Source organism: Arachis hypogaea, chromosome 4, assembly GCF_003086295.3.
Source record: "Arachis hypogaea cultivar Tifrunner chromosome 4, arahy.Tifrunner.gnm2.J5K5, whole genome shotgun sequence".
Taxonomy (NCBI): domain Eukaryota; kingdom Viridiplantae; phylum Streptophyta; class Magnoliopsida; order Fabales; family Fabaceae; genus Arachis; species Arachis hypogaea.
In genome coordinates this window covers 96,914,567-96,931,632 of record NC_092039.1, presented here as the reverse complement: position 1 = coordinate 96,931,632, position 17,066 = coordinate 96,914,567, and positions in this window count along the sequence as shown.

Genomic DNA, 17,066 nt, shown 5'->3' with positions numbered 1-17,066 from the left:
GCTTTTCCCAAGAGTCCAGGCTTTCTTTAGGTTGAGAATCCAACCATGTTCTAGCTCTGTCTCTTACAGCAAAAGGGAATAGCATAAGTCTGTAGACCTCAGGGTCAACCCCATTAGTCTTAACAGTGTCACAGATTTGCAAGAATTCAGCTAAAAACTGATGAGGATCTTCCAATGGAAGTCCATGGAACTTGCAATTCTGTTGCATTAGAGAAACTAATTGAGGCTTAAGCTCAAAGTTGTTTGCTCCAATGGCAGGGATAGAGATGCTTCTCCCATAGAAGTCGGGAGTAGGTGCAGTAAAGTCACCCAGCACCTTCCTTGCATTGTTGGCATTGTTGTTGTTTTCGGCTGCCATGTGTTCTTCTTCTTTGAAGAATTCGGTTAGGTGCTCTAAAGAGAGTTGTGCTTTGGCTTCTCTGAGCTTTCTCTTCAAGGTCCTTTCAGGTTCAGGATCAGCCTCAACAAGAATGCCTTTGTCTTTGCTCCTGCTCATAAGAAAGAGAAGAGAACAAGAAAATGTGGAATCCTCTATGTCACAGTATAGAGATTCCTTTAGGTGTCAGAAGAAAAGAAGAGTAGAAGACAGAAGTAGAAAATTCGAACTTATCAAAGGAGATGGAGTTCGAATTTTGCATTAAGGGACAGTGTTAGTCCATAAATAGAAGGATGTGAGAAGGAGGGAAGTGATTTTCGAAAATTAAGTAGAAAATTTGAAAACATTTTTTTTTTGAAAAACATTACTTAATTTTCGAAAATGAAAATGGAAAAGAAATCAAGTGATTTTTGAAAAAGATTTTGAAATTAGAAATCAAAAAGATTTGATTGAAAACTATTTTGAAAAAGATGTGGTTAAGAAGATATGATTAGTTTTAAAAAGATGTGATTGAGAAAATATGATTTGAAAAACATTTTAAAAAGATTTGATTTGAAAATTAAAAACTTGACTAACAAGAAAAGATATGATTCAAACATTAAACCTTTCTCAACAGAAAAGGTAACATACTTGAAGTGTTGAATCAAATCATTAATTGATAGTAAGTATCTTTGAAAATGGAAAGAAATTGATTTTGAAAAAGATTTGATTGAAAAATTGATTTGAAAAAGATTTGATTTTGAAAAGATTTTGAAAACTAAAAAAAATTTGATTTGAAAACAAAATCTTCCCTTCTAGCCATCCTGGCGTTAAATGCCCAGAATGGTGCACATTCTGACGTTTAACGCCCAAAGCTATACCCTTTTGGGCGTTAAACGCCCAACCAGGTACCCTGGCTGGCGTTTAAACGCCAGTCTGTCCTTCTTCACTGGGCGTTTTGAACGCCCAGCTTTTTCTGTGCAATTCCTCTGCTGTATGTTCTGAATCTTCAATTCTCTGTATTATTGACTTGAGAAGACACAAATTAAAAATATTTTTGGATTTTAATAATAAGGAAAAATCAAAATGCAACAAGAATCGAATAACAATGCATGCAAGACACCAAACTTAGCAGTTTGTATACTACTGACACTAACAAAATGAAAATGCAAATGAGACACACAAGACACTCAAGTCAATAGAATTCAAAGATTAGAGCAAGTAAATCATCAAGAACATCTTGAAGATCACTAAGACTTATGAATGTATGCATGCAATTGACACCAAACTTAAGATGAGACACTAAACTCAAACAAGAAATTTTTGGATTTTATGATTTTTTTGAAAATTTTTTTTTGTGTTTTTTTTGAAAATTAAGTGGAAAAAAAGTATCAAAATTCTCAATGAGAATTCCAGGAATCAGTGCAATGCTAGTCTAAGACTCCGGTCCAGGAATTAGACATGGCTTCACAGCCAGCCAAGCTTTCAAAGAAAGCTTCGGTCCAAAACACTAGACATGGCCAAAGGCCAGCCAAGCCTTAGCAGATCACTGCTCCAAAAGCAAGATTGATAAAAATCAACAAGCTCTTGTGATGATAAGTTGAAACCTCGGTCCAATGAGATTAGACATGGCTTCTCAGCCAGCCAGACTTCAACAAATCATCATGAAACTCTAGAATTCATCTTCAAGAATTTTGAAAAAAAATAAATACCTAATCTAAGCAACAAGATGAACCGTCAGTTGTCCAAACTAGAACAATCCCTGGCAATAACGCCAAAAACTTGGTGTTGTTGCCGGATCTTGGCACTGATGTTACCAAAAGCTTGCTCAAAACTAGAACAATCCCTGGCAACGGCGCTAAAAACTTGGTGCTGTTGCCGGATCTTGGCACTGATGTTACCAAAAGCTTGCTCAAAACTAGAACAATCCCCGGCAACGGCGCCAAAAACTTGGTGCGCGAAATTGTGAACAATACTTTTTCACAACTCTCATAATCCCCGGTCATGAACCCTAAAAACTTGGTGTTCAATACCATGGCATTACACAACTTCGCACAACTAACCAGCAAGTGCACTGGGTCGTCCAAGTAATAAACCTTACGCGAGTAAGGGTCGATCCCACGGAGATTGTTAGTATTGAAGCAAGCTATGGTCATCTTGTAAATCTTAGTCAGGCAAACTCAAATGGTAATGGTGATAAACGAAAATAACAAAAAGGTAAAGATAGAGATACTTATGTAATTCATTGGTAGGAACTTCAGATAAGCGCATGAAGATGCCTTCCCTTCCGTCTCTCTGCTTTCCTACTGTCTTCATCCAATCCTTCTTATTCCTTTCCATGGCAAGCTTGTGTAGGGATTCACCGTTGTCAATGGCTACCTCCCATCCTCTCAGTGAAAATGATTGCATATGCTCTGTCACAGCACGCGGAATTCAGCTGTCGGTTCTCAGTCAGGCCGGAATAGAATCCATCGATTCTTTTGCGTCTGTCACTAACGCCCCGCCTGCTAGGAGTTTGAAGCACGTCACAGCCATTCAGTCATTGAATCCTACTCAGAATACCACAGACAAGGTTAGACCTTCCGGATTCTCTTGAATGCCGCCATCAGTTCTTGCCTATACCACGAAGACTCTGATCTCACGGAATGGTTGGCTCGTTTGTCAGGTGAGCACTCGGTTGTCAGGCGATCAACCATGCATCGTGCAATCAGGAATCCAAGAGATATTCACCCAATCGAAGGTAGAACGGAGGTGGTTGTCAGTCACACGTTCATAAGTGAGAATGATGATGAGTGTCACGGATCATCACATTCATCAAGTTGAAGAACAAGTGATATCTTACAACAAGAACAAGCGGAATTGAATGGAAGAACAATAGTAATTACATTAATACTTGAGGTACAGCAGAGCTCCACACCTTAATCTATGGTGTGTAGAAACTCCACCGTTGAAAATACATAAGAACAAGGTCTAGGCATGGCCATGAGGCCAGCCTCCCAGTGATCTAAGATAGCATACGAATGAAGATAGCTACCAAAGTCTACAAATACAATAGTAAAAGGTCCTACTTATAGAGAACTAGTAGCCTAAGGTTTACAGAAATAAGTAAATGACATAAAAATCCACTTCCGGGCCCACTTGGTGTGTGCTTGGGCTGAGCAATGAAGCATTTTCGTGTAGAGACTTCTCTTGGAGTTAAACGCCAGCTTTTATGCCAGTTTGGGCGTTTAACTCCCATTTGGGTGCCAGTTCCGGCGTTTAACGCTGGAATTCCTGAGGGTGACTTTGAATGCCGGTTTGGGCCATCAAATCTTGGGCAAAGTATGAACTATCATATATTGCTGGAAAGCCCAGAATGTCTACTTTCCAACGCCATTGAGAGTGCGCCAATTGGGCTTCTGTAGCTCCAGAAAATCCACTTCGAGTGCAGGGAGGTCAGAATCCAACAGCATCTGCAGTCCTTTTTAGTCTCTGAATCAGATTTTTGCTCAGGTCCCTCAATTTCAGCCAGAAAATACCTGAAATCACAGAAAAACACACAAACTCATAGTAAAGTCCAGAAAAGTGAATTTTAGCTAAAAACTAATAAAAATATACTAAAAACTAACTAGATCATACTAAAAACATACTAAAAACAATGCCAAAAAGCATACAAATTATCCGCTCATCAGCTGTATTGAGCCTTCTGTAGTCAATACACATACGCCACCCTGTGACTGTTCTTGTAGGAACCAGTTCATTTTTTTCATTATGAACCACTGTCATGCCTCCCTTTTTGGGGACAACTTGGACAGGGCTCACCCAGGGGCTGTCAGAAATAGGATAAATAATCCCAACCTCCAGTAATTTAGTGACCTCTTTCTGCACCACCTCCTTCATGGCTGGATTTAGCCTCCTTTGTGGTTGGACCACTGGTTTGGCATTATCCTCCAACAGGATCTTGTGCATGCATCTAGCTGGGCTAATGCCCTTAAGGTCACTTATGGACCACCCAAGAGCTGTCTTGTGTGTCCTTAGCACTTGAATCAGTGCTTCCTCTTCCTGTGGATTTAAAGCAGAGCTTATAATCACTGGAAAAGTTTCACCCTCTCCCTGAAATGCATATTTCAGGGATGGTGGTAGTGGTTTGAGTTCAGGTTTGGGAGGCTTATCCTCCTCCTGAGGAATTTTCGAAAATTCCTTTGTTTCCTCTAGTTCTTCTTGATCAGGTTGAGTATCCTTGAAGATGTCCTCAAGCTCTAATTCTAAGCTTTCAGTCATATTGATCTCTTCTACCAGAGAGTCAATAATGTCAGCGCCCATACAGTCATTTGGTGTGTCTGGGTGTTGCATAGCTTTTACAGCATTCAACTTGAACTCATCCTCATTGACTCTCAGGGTTACTTCCCCTTTTTGCACATCAATGAGAGTTCGTCCAGTTGCTAGGAAAGGTCTTCCTAGAATGAGAGTTGCACTCTTGTGCTCCTCCATTTCCAGCACCACAAAGTCAGTTGGAAAGGCGAATGGCCCAACCTTGACAATCATATCCTCTATTATGCCTGATGGATATTTAATGGAGCCATCAGCAAGTTGGAGGCATATCCGGGTTGGTTTGACTTCTCCAGTCAACCCAAGCTTTCTGATAGTGGATGCAGGTATTAGATTGATGCTTGCTCCAAGATCACATAGGGCCGTCTTGGTGCAAGCACCTTCTAATGTGCATGGTATCATAAAGCTTCCTGGATCCTGAAGCTTTTCTGGTAAGCTTTTCAGAATGACTGCACTGCATTCTTCAGTGAGAAATACTTTTTCAGTTTCTCTCCAATCCTTCTTATGACTTAAGATTTCTTTCATGAACTTAGCATAAGAAGGTATTTGCTCAAGTGCCTCTGCAAACGAAATCTTTATTTCAAGAGTCCTTAGATAGTCTGCAAAGCGGGCAAATTGCTTATCCTGTTCCGCTTGGCAGAGTTTTTGAGGATAAGGCATCTTGGCTTTATATTCTTCAACCTTAGATGCTGCAGGTTTATTCCTTATAGAAATGGTTGAAGAAGCCTTGTTAAAGGGATTACTGTCAGCACTCTCAGGTGTCTGATCCTCCCTTGGCGTCTGAACGCCAGGAATGGGTGGAAAATGGGCGTTTAACGCCAACTTTTCCCCCTTTTCTGGCGTTTGAACGCCAGAACTGGGCAGGGAATGGGCGTTTAACGCCAGCTTTCCCCCCTTTTCTGGCGTTTGAACGCCAAAAGTGTTCCTCTCTGGGCTCTTACTGTCCTCAGAGGGATTTTGAACAGTGGTTTGGTTATCCTCTGTCACTTGTTCCTTATTTGGCTTTTTGCTCTTTTGAGCAGTGTTATTCAGTGTCTTCCCACTCCTCAGTTGAACTGCTTGACATTCTTCTGTTATCTGTTTAGATATCTGCTGTTTTGCTTGATTCAACTGCAGTTCTATGTCCTTGTTAGCAACTTTAGTTTCATGGAGCATCTCTTTAAATTCTGCTAACTGTTCTATCATCAGGAGCAATTGTTGACTAAGCTCAATCATCTGTTCTTGAGGATTAGGATCAGTGGCTACTGCCATGGCTTCCTCTTTTGGAGAGAACTCATTGCCAGAGTACAAATATTGATTTCTAGCAATAGTGTCTATAAGCTCTTGAGCCTCTTCAATTGTCTTCCTCATGTGTATAGATCCACTAGCTGAGTGGTCTAAAGACATCTGAGCTTTTTCTGTAAGCCCATAGTAGAAGATGTCTAATTGTACCCACTCTGAAAACATTTCAGAGGGGCATTTTCTTAGCATATCTCTATACCTCTCCCAGGCATTGTAAAGGGATTCATTATCCTCTTGTTTAAAGCCTTGGATGTCCAGCCTTAGCTGTGACATCCTCTTGGGAGGGTAAAAGTGATTCAGGAATTTGTCTGATAACTGTTTCCATGTCTTTATGCTTGCTGTAGGTTGGTTATTCAACCACCTTTTAGCTTGATCTTTTACAGCAAATGGAAATAGTAATAGTCTGTAGACATCCTGATCCACCTATTTATCATGTACTGTGTCAGTAATTTGTAAGAACTGTGCCAGAAACTCAGTAGGCTCTTCTTGTGAAAGACCGGAATACTGGCAATTTTGCTGCACTATGATAATGAGTTGAGAATTTAGCTCAAAGCTGCTTGCTTTGATGGGAGGTGTACAGATGCTACTCCCATATGCAGCTGTAATGGGGTTAGCATATGACCCCAGAGTCCTTCTGGACTGTTCAATTCCACTTATGTCCATGATGGATAAGGGAAATAATATGGATTGCAAGTAGATAAAAATATATATTTTTTTAAAATTGACCGAAAGATGAAATAAAAACAAAAGGAAAATAAAATAAAAAAATCGAAAATTAAAAGGGAATAAGATCAAAGCAAATTGAAAACTGAATCAATTAGTTAATTAAAAAGATTTTGAGATTAGCAATTAGAAAGATATGATTGAAAAGTTTTTATGAAAAAGATTTGATTTTTGAAAAGAGGAAAGAGAAAAACAACAAAATGACACCAAACTTAAAATTTTTAGAAAATCAAACACTAATTTTCGAAAATTTTAAGGGAAAAACACAAAGAGGACACCAAACTTAGAATTTTTATGGATCAAAAAGAGACTAAGGTCATGCAAATTCGAAAATTAAAAGAAAAGCAAAGGCATGCAATTGACACCAAACTTAAAATATGAAACTAGACTCAACTAAAAGACTCTAAACCAACAAAAATAAAACAGTCCTAATCTAAGCAACAAGATAAGCCGTCAGTTGTCCAAACTCGAACAATCCCCGGCAACGGTGCCAAAAACTTGGTGCACGAAATTGCAATCACACTTTTGCAACCCCGCACAACTAACCAGCAAGTGCACTGGGTCGTCCAAGTAATACCTTACGTGAGTAAGGGTCGATCCCACGGAGATTGTCGGCTTGAAGCAAGCTATTGTTATCTTGTAAATCTTAGTCAGGATATCAGAAATTATCAGGATTGATTGTGAAAAGCAAAAGAACATGAAATAAGTACTTGTTTTGCAGTAATGGAGAACAGGTTGAGGTTTTGGAGATGCTCCATCTTCTGAATCTCTGCTTTCCTACTGTCTTCTTCTTCAAGCACGCAAGGCTCCTTCCATGGCAAGCTGTATGCAAGGGTTTTACCGTTGTCAGTGGCTACCTCCCATCCTCTCAGTGGAAATGTTCAACGCACCCTGTCACGGCACGGCTATCCATCTGTCGGTTCTCAATCAGGCCGGAATAGAATCCAGTGATTCTTTTGCGTCTATCACTAACGCCCCGCCTTCAGGAGTTTGAAGCTCGTCACAGTCATTCAATCATTGAATCCTACTCAGAATACCACAGACAAGGTTTAGACCTTCTGGATTCTCTTGAATGCCGCCATCAGTTCTAGCTTATACCACGAAGATTTCGATTAAAGAATCCAAGAGATATCTACTTAATCTAAGGTAGAACGGAGGTGGTTGTCAGGCACACGTTCATAGTTGAGAATGATGATGATTGTCACGGATCATCACATTCATCCGGTTTAAGAACAAGTAATATCTTGGAATGGAAGCAAGCATGATTGAATGAAAAACAGTAGTAATTGCATTAATCCATCAAGACACAGCAGAGCTCCTCACCCCTGACCATGGGGTTTAGAGACTCATGTCGTGAAAAGTACACAAAAAAACGTGTAAAGTGTCATGAGGTACAGATACAATGTCAAAAGATCCTATTAATAGTAAACTAGTAACCTAGGGTATACAAAAATGAGTAAATGACGTAAAAATCCACTTCTGGGTCCACTTAGTCTGTGCTTGGGCTGAGCAATGAAGCATTTTCGTGTAGAGACCTTTTCTGGAGTTAAACGCCAGCTTTTATGCCAGTTTGGGCGTTTAACTCCAAGTTTTATGCCAGTTCCAGCGTTAAACGCTGGAAATTCTAAGGCTGATTTGCCACGCCGGTTTGGGCCATCAAATCTTGGGCAAAGTATGGACTATTAACATTGCTAGAAAGCCCAGGATGTCTACTTTCCAACGCCGATGAGAGCGCGCCAATTGGGCTTCTATAGCTCCAGAAAATCCACTTCGAGTGCAGGGAGGTCAGAATCCAACAGCATCTGCAGTCCTTTTCAGTCTCTGAATCAGATTTTTGCTCAAGACCCTCAATTTCAGCCAGAAAATACCTGAAATCACAGAAAAACACACAAACTCATAGTAAAGTCCAGAAAAGTGAATTTTAACTAAAAACTAATAAAAATATACTGAAAACTAACTAGATCATACCAAAAACATACTGAAAACAATGCCAAAAAGCGTATAAATTATCCGCTCATCAGGCCACTATGGCAAATTATATATCAAATCAAAGCCCCAGATGTTAGCATTCCAACGCAAGTAGAACCACGTCATTTGGATCTCTGTAACTCAAGTTATGGTCGTTTTAGTGCGAGAGGGTCAGGCTGACAGCTTTGCAGTTTCTTCAACTTCTTGTATTCCTTCCACTTTTGCATGCTTCCTTTCCATCATCTAAGCCATTCTTGCCCTGTAATCACTGAAATCACTTAACACACATATCAAGGCATATAATGGTAATAAGAGAGGATTAAATAAAAGAAAATAAAAGCCAAAGATGCATGTTTTCAATCATAGAACAAATTCCGGGAAGGAATTGTAAAACATGCAAATCATATGAATAAATGTATGAAAGATTGATAAAATCCACTCAATTAAGCACAAGATAAACCATAAAATAGTGGTTTATCAATCTTCCCACACTTAAACATTAGCATGTCCTCATGCTAAGCTCAAGAGAAGCTATAAAGGAATGAAGAGGAATGGTAAAATGTATGAAATGCAACCTATCTATATGAATGCAAAAATGTTTCTATCTACTTGGTTAAAAGTAAGCAAGTTCTTCAAGACAAATATGAATCAATTCCACTTATTCAAATTATACAATGAAAGACAAGTAAACTTGTAAGAAGATAGCTTATGAAAGCAGGAAACATAGAATCAAGCATTGAACCCTCACTGGTAATGTATATCACTCTAGTCTCTCTAGTGTATAGGGTAATCACTCTATTCTTCACTAGTCATGCTTTCTAAACTTTGTTCTTCATCTAACCAATCAACAAGTATTTAATGTACCAATGCAAACATCATGAGGTCTTTTCAAGGTTGTAATGGGGTCAAGGCAAGGGTGAGGATATATGTATGGCTAAGTGAGCTATAAATTGAATCCTTGACTAACATAAGCTCTCACATAAACACACACACACACTATATAACTTCTTAAATCACACCTAGCTACCCATAATTTCCACTTTTGTATCACATACTCATATACCAAACTTTTGATATTTCTTTACTTTTATCACATGTGCATTGATCTTTCTATTAAAGCTTAACATTGGGGTAATTTTGTCCCCTTATTTATTGAAAAAATTTTTTTGAATCATAAAAATAAACATAACATTGTCAATGCACATGGATTTTTTTTTATTTTTCTATTTTGGTTTTTCATGAGTAGGTTCCCAAATTTCCAATATTAGAAACATGATACATTCCGTTATTAACCCATGTTCCCATAGTTTTCCCACACTTAGTTGATACACAATCTTTATCTTAAGCAAACCAAAGATTCAATTGGGATATTTAATTTGTTTTTCTGCTTAAGGCTAGTGATGTGGTTATAGAACAGAAGGGGATAAAAAAGTTCAAAGTGGCTAACAAAGGTAATTTAAAGGGTAGGCTTATTTGGGATAAGTGAGCTAAAATAAATAATGGCCTCAATCATATGCAAGCATGTAAATACACTAAATAATGGACATATAGAATGAAACAAAGTAAAGATTGCAATCATAGAGAAGAAAACACACAAGAATAAAATATTTATGGTTAAACAATGTAACCATGTAAATAAGCTCAAAGTCTCACAGGTTGTGTGTTCTAGCTTTTAACTATGTTCCAAATACAACTTCCAAACAAGTTTAACACAAATTTTTCAATTTAAATTAGTGAAATACTATAAAAAATTTCTTGAAAAAGAAAATATTACTTCAACCAAGTAGTAACTAAATGCACAAAATCAAATAAATATGTAATCAAATATGCAAATGCAACAACTAACAAGAAAAATAAACCATTGGTGTTGAGATAGAAGAGTAACTAACCCATGGAGATCGGTATCGACCTCCCCACACTTAAAGATTGCACCGTCCTCAGTGCATGCTAAGATGTGCAGGTGGACGGGTTGTTCCAACTGATGCTTCTCTCCAAAGATTGTGCAGATGGACTTGTCTTGTCTCCCCATGTAAACGTCTTCCGGTTCCCCTCCGGGTGGCCATCCTGAAAGAAAAAGGGAAGAAAAGTAACCCAGAAATAAAGATAAGAAAATAAATGAAGTATGGATGGGTTAATGCTAAATGATAAGGGTCTCATTTACATGGAAGCTTCAACATGTACATGAGAAAACAATGGAAGCCATGGCATGCCAGTGGTACAAAATGTACAACAATGGGGAAGGGAGTGGGCAATGAAAGACAATGTAAGTTCATGTCAATGCAAAAGGAATACAGGTATCATAAAAGATTGACATTGACCGAAAAATAGCATCACCCAACATTGTAAAACAAGTCACTAAAAATTATACCAGAAAAGATGCAACAGTTAAATAAGAAAATCAACACCAAAGGAAAAATAATAAATTTAGAAAAGAAAAGAAAAATATGCACTAAATTAAAATGCAATAAATGAAATATGCAAATAAATAAAATGAAATATAAGAAGAATGAGAAGGGAAAGAAGGGAAGAAGAAGTAAGTAAGAAAGGAGGGAGGAAAAATTAGGATTGGGGAAGAAAAGATAAAATATTTTGGCATATTAGGTTAAGGTGTGCGATGCTGGCGACGCGGTCGCATGGGTGACGCGGCCGCGTGGTGCGCAATAAGGTCAAGCGACGCGGACGCGAGGGTCATGCGATCGCGTCACTTGATTTGTGCTAGTGGCGCGAGTGCAGCCTCGTAGTCGCACAACTCTCTGTTTGAATTGCATTTTGCCAAAAATCTTGGTGACGCGGTCGCATGGATGACGCGATCGCGTGGATGGCCATCATGGAGATATGACGCGGACGCATGGAGCATGTGTTTGCGTGCGAGGGCTTGGGCTTCCAGCACGAGTCTTTCCCAACTCCAGCACAACTTTCGGCCATGCACTCTTTTCACGTCGACATTCAGGTCAGGCGGCCGCGTCGGTGACACGGTCGCGTGGGAGGCCAAAGTTCCACATGACGTGGTTGCGTGAGCGACGCGGTCGCGTGTGGTCAAATTATGCAAAAGGCGCGCCTCCAGCCACGCTCTCGCGTGACTGATGAGCGGATATTTTATACGCTTTTTGGCATTGTTTTTAGTATGTTTTTAGTATGTTTTAGTTAGTTTTTAGTATATTTTTATTAGTTTTTAGTTAAAATTCACTTTTCTGGCCTTTACTATGAGTTTGTGTGTTTTTCTGTGATTTCAGGTATTTTCTGGCTGAAATTGAGAGACCTGAGCAAAAATCTGATTCAGAGACTAAAAAGGACTGCAGATGCTGTTGGATTCTGACCTCCCTACACTCGAAGTGGATTTTCTGGAGCTACAGAAGCCCAATTGGCACGATCTCAACGGCGTTGGAAAGTAGACATCCTGTGCTTTCCAGAAATATATGATAATCCATACTTTGCCCAAGATTTGATGGCCCAAACCGGCGTTCAAAGTCACCATCAGAATTCCCAGCGTTAAACGCCGGAACTGGCACAAGAATGGGAGTTAAACGCCCAAACTGGCACAAAACTGGCGTTTAACTCCAAGAAGAGTCTCTACACAAAAATGCTTCAATGCTCAGCCCAAGCACACACCAAGTGGGCCCGGAAGTGGATTTTTATGTCATTTACTCATCTTTGTAAACCTTAGGCTACTAGTTCTTTATAAATAGGACCTTTTGCTATTGTATTTTCATCTTGGTAGCTATCCTTGTTCTTATGCTATCTTAGATCATTGGGAGGCTGGCCTCACGGCCATGCCTAGACCTTGTTCTTATGTATTTTCAACGGTGGAGTTTCTACACACCATAGATTAACGTGTGGAGCTCTGCTGTACCTCGAGTATTAATGCAATTACTATTGTTCTTCTATTCAATTCGGCTCATTCTTGTTCTAAGATATTCATTTGCACCCAAGAACATGATGAACGTGATGATTATGTGACACTCATCATCATTCTCACTTATGAACAAGTGCCTGACAACCACTTCTGTTCTACAAGCAAACAAGGCTTGAATGTTTATCTCTTGGATCCCTTAATCGGAATCTTCGTGGTATAAGCTAGAATTGATGGCGGCATTCAAGAGAATCCGGAAGGTCTAAACCTTGTCTGTGGTATTCTGAGTAGGATTCAATGATTGGATGACTGTGACGAGCTTCAAACTCCTGAAGGCTGGGCGTTAGTGACAGACACAAAAGAATCACTGGATTCTATTCCAACCTGATTGAGAACCGACAGATGATTAGCCGTGCCGTGACAGGGTGCGTTGAACATTTTCACTGAGAGGATGGGAGGTAGCCACTGACAATGGTGAAACCCTACATACAGCTTGCCATGGAAAGGAGTAAGAAGGATTGGATGAAGACAGTAGGAAAGCAGAGAGACGGAAGGGACAAAGCATCTTCATACGCTTATCTGAAATTCCCACCAGTGAATTACATAAGTATCTATATCTTTATCTTTATGTTTTATTCATCATTCATAACCATTTGAGTTTGCCTGACTAAGATTTACAAGGTGACCATAGCTTGCTTCATACCAACAATCTCTGTGGGATCGACCCTTACTCGCGTAAGGTTTATTACTTGGACGACCCAGTACACTTGCTGGTTAGTAGTGCGAAGTTGTGATAAAGAGTTGAGATTGCAATTGAGCGTACCATGTTGATGGCGCCATTGATTATCACAATTTTGTCCACCAGTGACTCTCTGCTCAATTCTTTTCTTCATAACGCACTGGTGACGCGGACGCGTCAGCGACGCTGCCGCGTCGCGTGTGACAAACCCCAATTTGACGGTTTGTCTTGTATTGAATTTAGAGTATTTTGTAACCCTTTACCCACATTTATTCAATGAAATAGCATGGTTTTATAACTTCTCCTTTAATTGTGCTTAAGAGTGAAAACATGCTTTTTAGGTCTTAAAATAGCTAAATGTAATTTACCTTGATTCCATTAGATGCCTTGATATGTTTGCTAAGTGATTTCAGATTTAGGAGGCAAAGATTGGATCAAGGGAATGAAGAAAAAGCATGTAAAGTTGGAGAACTCATGAAGAAATGAAAGAACCGGAAAGCTGTCAAGCCGACCTCTTCGCACTTAAACGACCATAACTTGAGCTACAGAGATCCAAATGATGCGGTTCCAGTTGGGTTAGAAAGCTAACATCCGGGGCTTCGAAACGATATAAGATTTGCCATAGTTGCTATACGTATGGTGGCGCGCACGCGCAAAGTACGCGCACGCGCCGTTGCTGCCTCCTAGTTCACTTAAAGCAAAACTTGGCCAGCGAATTCTAAAGCCTTGTGGGCCCAATCCAACTCATTTCTGATGCTATTTAACCCAAGGAGTGAAGAGGGAAACACATGTTAGTTACCATTAGTTCATTTCCACACATTAGGATTAGTTTTAGAAGTAGTTTCTAGAGAGAGAAGCTCTCACTTCTCTCTAGAATTAGGATTAGGATTAGGATTAGTTCTTAGATCTAGGTTTTAATCCTTGCTTTCTCCTACTTCTACCTTTCAATTCCTTGTAGTTACATTCATCTTCTTCTATTCTTTTGTTGTAATTTCCTTTATGTTGTTCTTACATTTTGTTGTAGATCTAGTATTGTTCTTTCTACATTCTTCCAATTCAATAAGAGGTAATTCATAATAAATGTGTCTTCTTTGCTTTTCCATTGTTGATCTCTTGTTTTTGTAGTTGTAGATTCCTTTAATTCTTGCATTTAATAATGTTTACTTCTATTGCATTCTATGTGTTTGTTGAAATGTCTCTTTTAGTTTTAGTGTAGATTTTGTTCCTCTTGGCCTAGGTAGAGTAATTAGTAACTCTTGAGTTATCTAATTCCTTTGTTGATTGATAATTGGAGAGATTGCTAATTGATTTGAATGCCTATAAAGCTAGTCTTTCCTTTAGGAGTTGATTAGGATTTGAGGAATCAAATTGATTCATCCACTTGACTTTCCTCCATGGTTAGAGGTTAACTAAGTGGGAGCAATGGACAATTTGTCATCACAATTGAGGAGGATAACTAGGATAGGACTTCTAGTTCTCATATCTTGCCAAGAGCTTTGTTAGTTGTTAGTTTATTTTCTTTGCCATTTATACTTCTTGTCCAAAAGCTTAAAAACCCCAAATATAATTCACAACCAATAACAAGACACTTCATTACAATTCCTAGGGAGAACGACCCGAGGTCCAATACTTCGGTTTATAAATTTTAGGGGTTTGTACTAGTGACAAACAACTTTTTGTATGAAAGGATTATTGATTGGTTTAGAAACTATACTTGCAACGAGAATTCATTTGTGAAATTCTATACCATCAAAAATCTTATCGTCAAAATGGCGCCGTTGCCGGGGAGTTGCAATGGTGTTATGTTATTGGTTATTGTATATATGTGAATATTGTAAATAGGTTTGCTTTTTGCTTCTTTGTTAGTTTTTAGTTTGTTCTCTTTATTTGTTCCTATTTTTTGTTTTTGCCCTCTCCTATTATCATGAATTCTCACTATGGCTATGAGTGTAGTTACAATTATGTTGTAGGTGATGAGGACTATAATGAAGATGTGTATCAAGAATGGGATAACCAAAGGTGGGAAGAGCCATATGCTTATGATCAATTTTCATGGCAACAACCTCCACCAATGCACTATGAAGAAGAGCCATTCTATGATGCATATCAATCCAATGGCTATGGTGAATCACCTTGTGACTTTCAAGAACCACCACCATATGCCTATGAACTATATCCTCAATATGACTCTCAACCATACTCACAAGCCCCTTCTTACCAACCACCTTCATATGACCATAATCCATATCCATCCTACCAACAACCATATGAGCCATATGAATCACATAGAGAGCCACCACAATTCCAACATCAATATTTTCAAGAGCCACCTCCTCCACATTATTACCAAGATGAACCACCTCCAATATATGAAAATTTTCAACCACAAGATGAATTCTACCTTCCACCACAACCTCACATGGAAGAATACTCATATACATTGATCCAAGAGTCACATGATCCTAATCATATTATCCAAGAAGAACAAGAGTCAAGGAATCATCTCAAGGAAGCATTGGATCAATTTCAAGCAACCATGGAGTGTGTTGTGCAACAAGTGGAAAGAATGGAAAACATTGAACCACCACAACTCTACCAAGAAGAACCACCTTCCTATTATGAACCCTTTCCCCAAAATGATGAACCCTTCCACCCACCCCAATCTCTAATGGATGAACCCTTGGATGCGTGTGTGTGTTTTTTTTATGCAGTATGCAGAATGCAAAATGCAATGAATGTCATGCAAAAATTGCAGGTTCAATAAAAATTCAAAAAATAGACTAAAATTAAAACTAAAAAGAGAACGCCATGGTGGGTTGTCTCCCACCTAGTACTTTTAGTTAAAGTCCTTAAGTTGGACATTTGGCGAGCTCCCTGTCATGGTGGCTTATGCTTGTACTAATCCAGGAATCTCCACCAATGTTTGTAAATCCAATATCCTCCGGGATCCCAAATCTTGTTTATGCACCCATCTTCAAGTTGATTGTCGTGATTCCATCCGGGTGGTTCAGCTTTAGAATTCTCACTGAAGCGTCCAAACAACTTCCTAGACCCATGCAACTGAGCTCTACACCAACCTTTACGTTTAAACATTGAGCACACAACCATGTTGAACCTTGTTTGACAACTTCTATCACGGACCATCTCCCTCTTACGCTTAATGTCGCAAAGAGCTCTAAGTTGACCATCCGTCTCCAGTAGCCCATATTCAAGTGGGATTAGAAAGTTAAGGGATATGAATTTTACCCACTTGAATGTTTTGAAGGATGATGACAACTTAGGGGGAGGAGTTTCTAATGAACTTGCAAGCTCTACTCCTTTATGTTCTTCTTTGACAACGACCACCTCTTTGCAAGCTTCGTCAATATCAACCTCTTCCTCTTGGTAGATTTCTTCCAATTTAATTTCTTCTTCATTGTTCACCAAGGGTATGGGGGGTTGTGCTTTTTCTTCTTGAATCTCCATCTCTTAATCAACCTTTTCCAAGTCTTCAACCATGATATGCCTTGGAGGTTGTACACCCTCCTCAACAACAAATTCAAACTCCTTAGAAGAGGGTTCTGTGACTTGAGGTTCCTGTGGAGGTTATGCATCTCCTAAATCTTCAACCACTTATCCCTCTGCAACTATTATGGCTTTCTCCACTTGTTCCAATATAAAGTCATGCTCCTTATTGTCCACTAGAGTCTCTAGTGTCTCCCTCATGCTACGTTCTTCATTGGATTCTCCACATGGGGCCATGGGAGTCTGTTGGATGTCTGAACGTCTGGAAGATAATTGATTTATTGCTTGCTCCATTTGATGAAGGGTTGCATGAAATTGATCTGCTGTTTCCTTGAAAT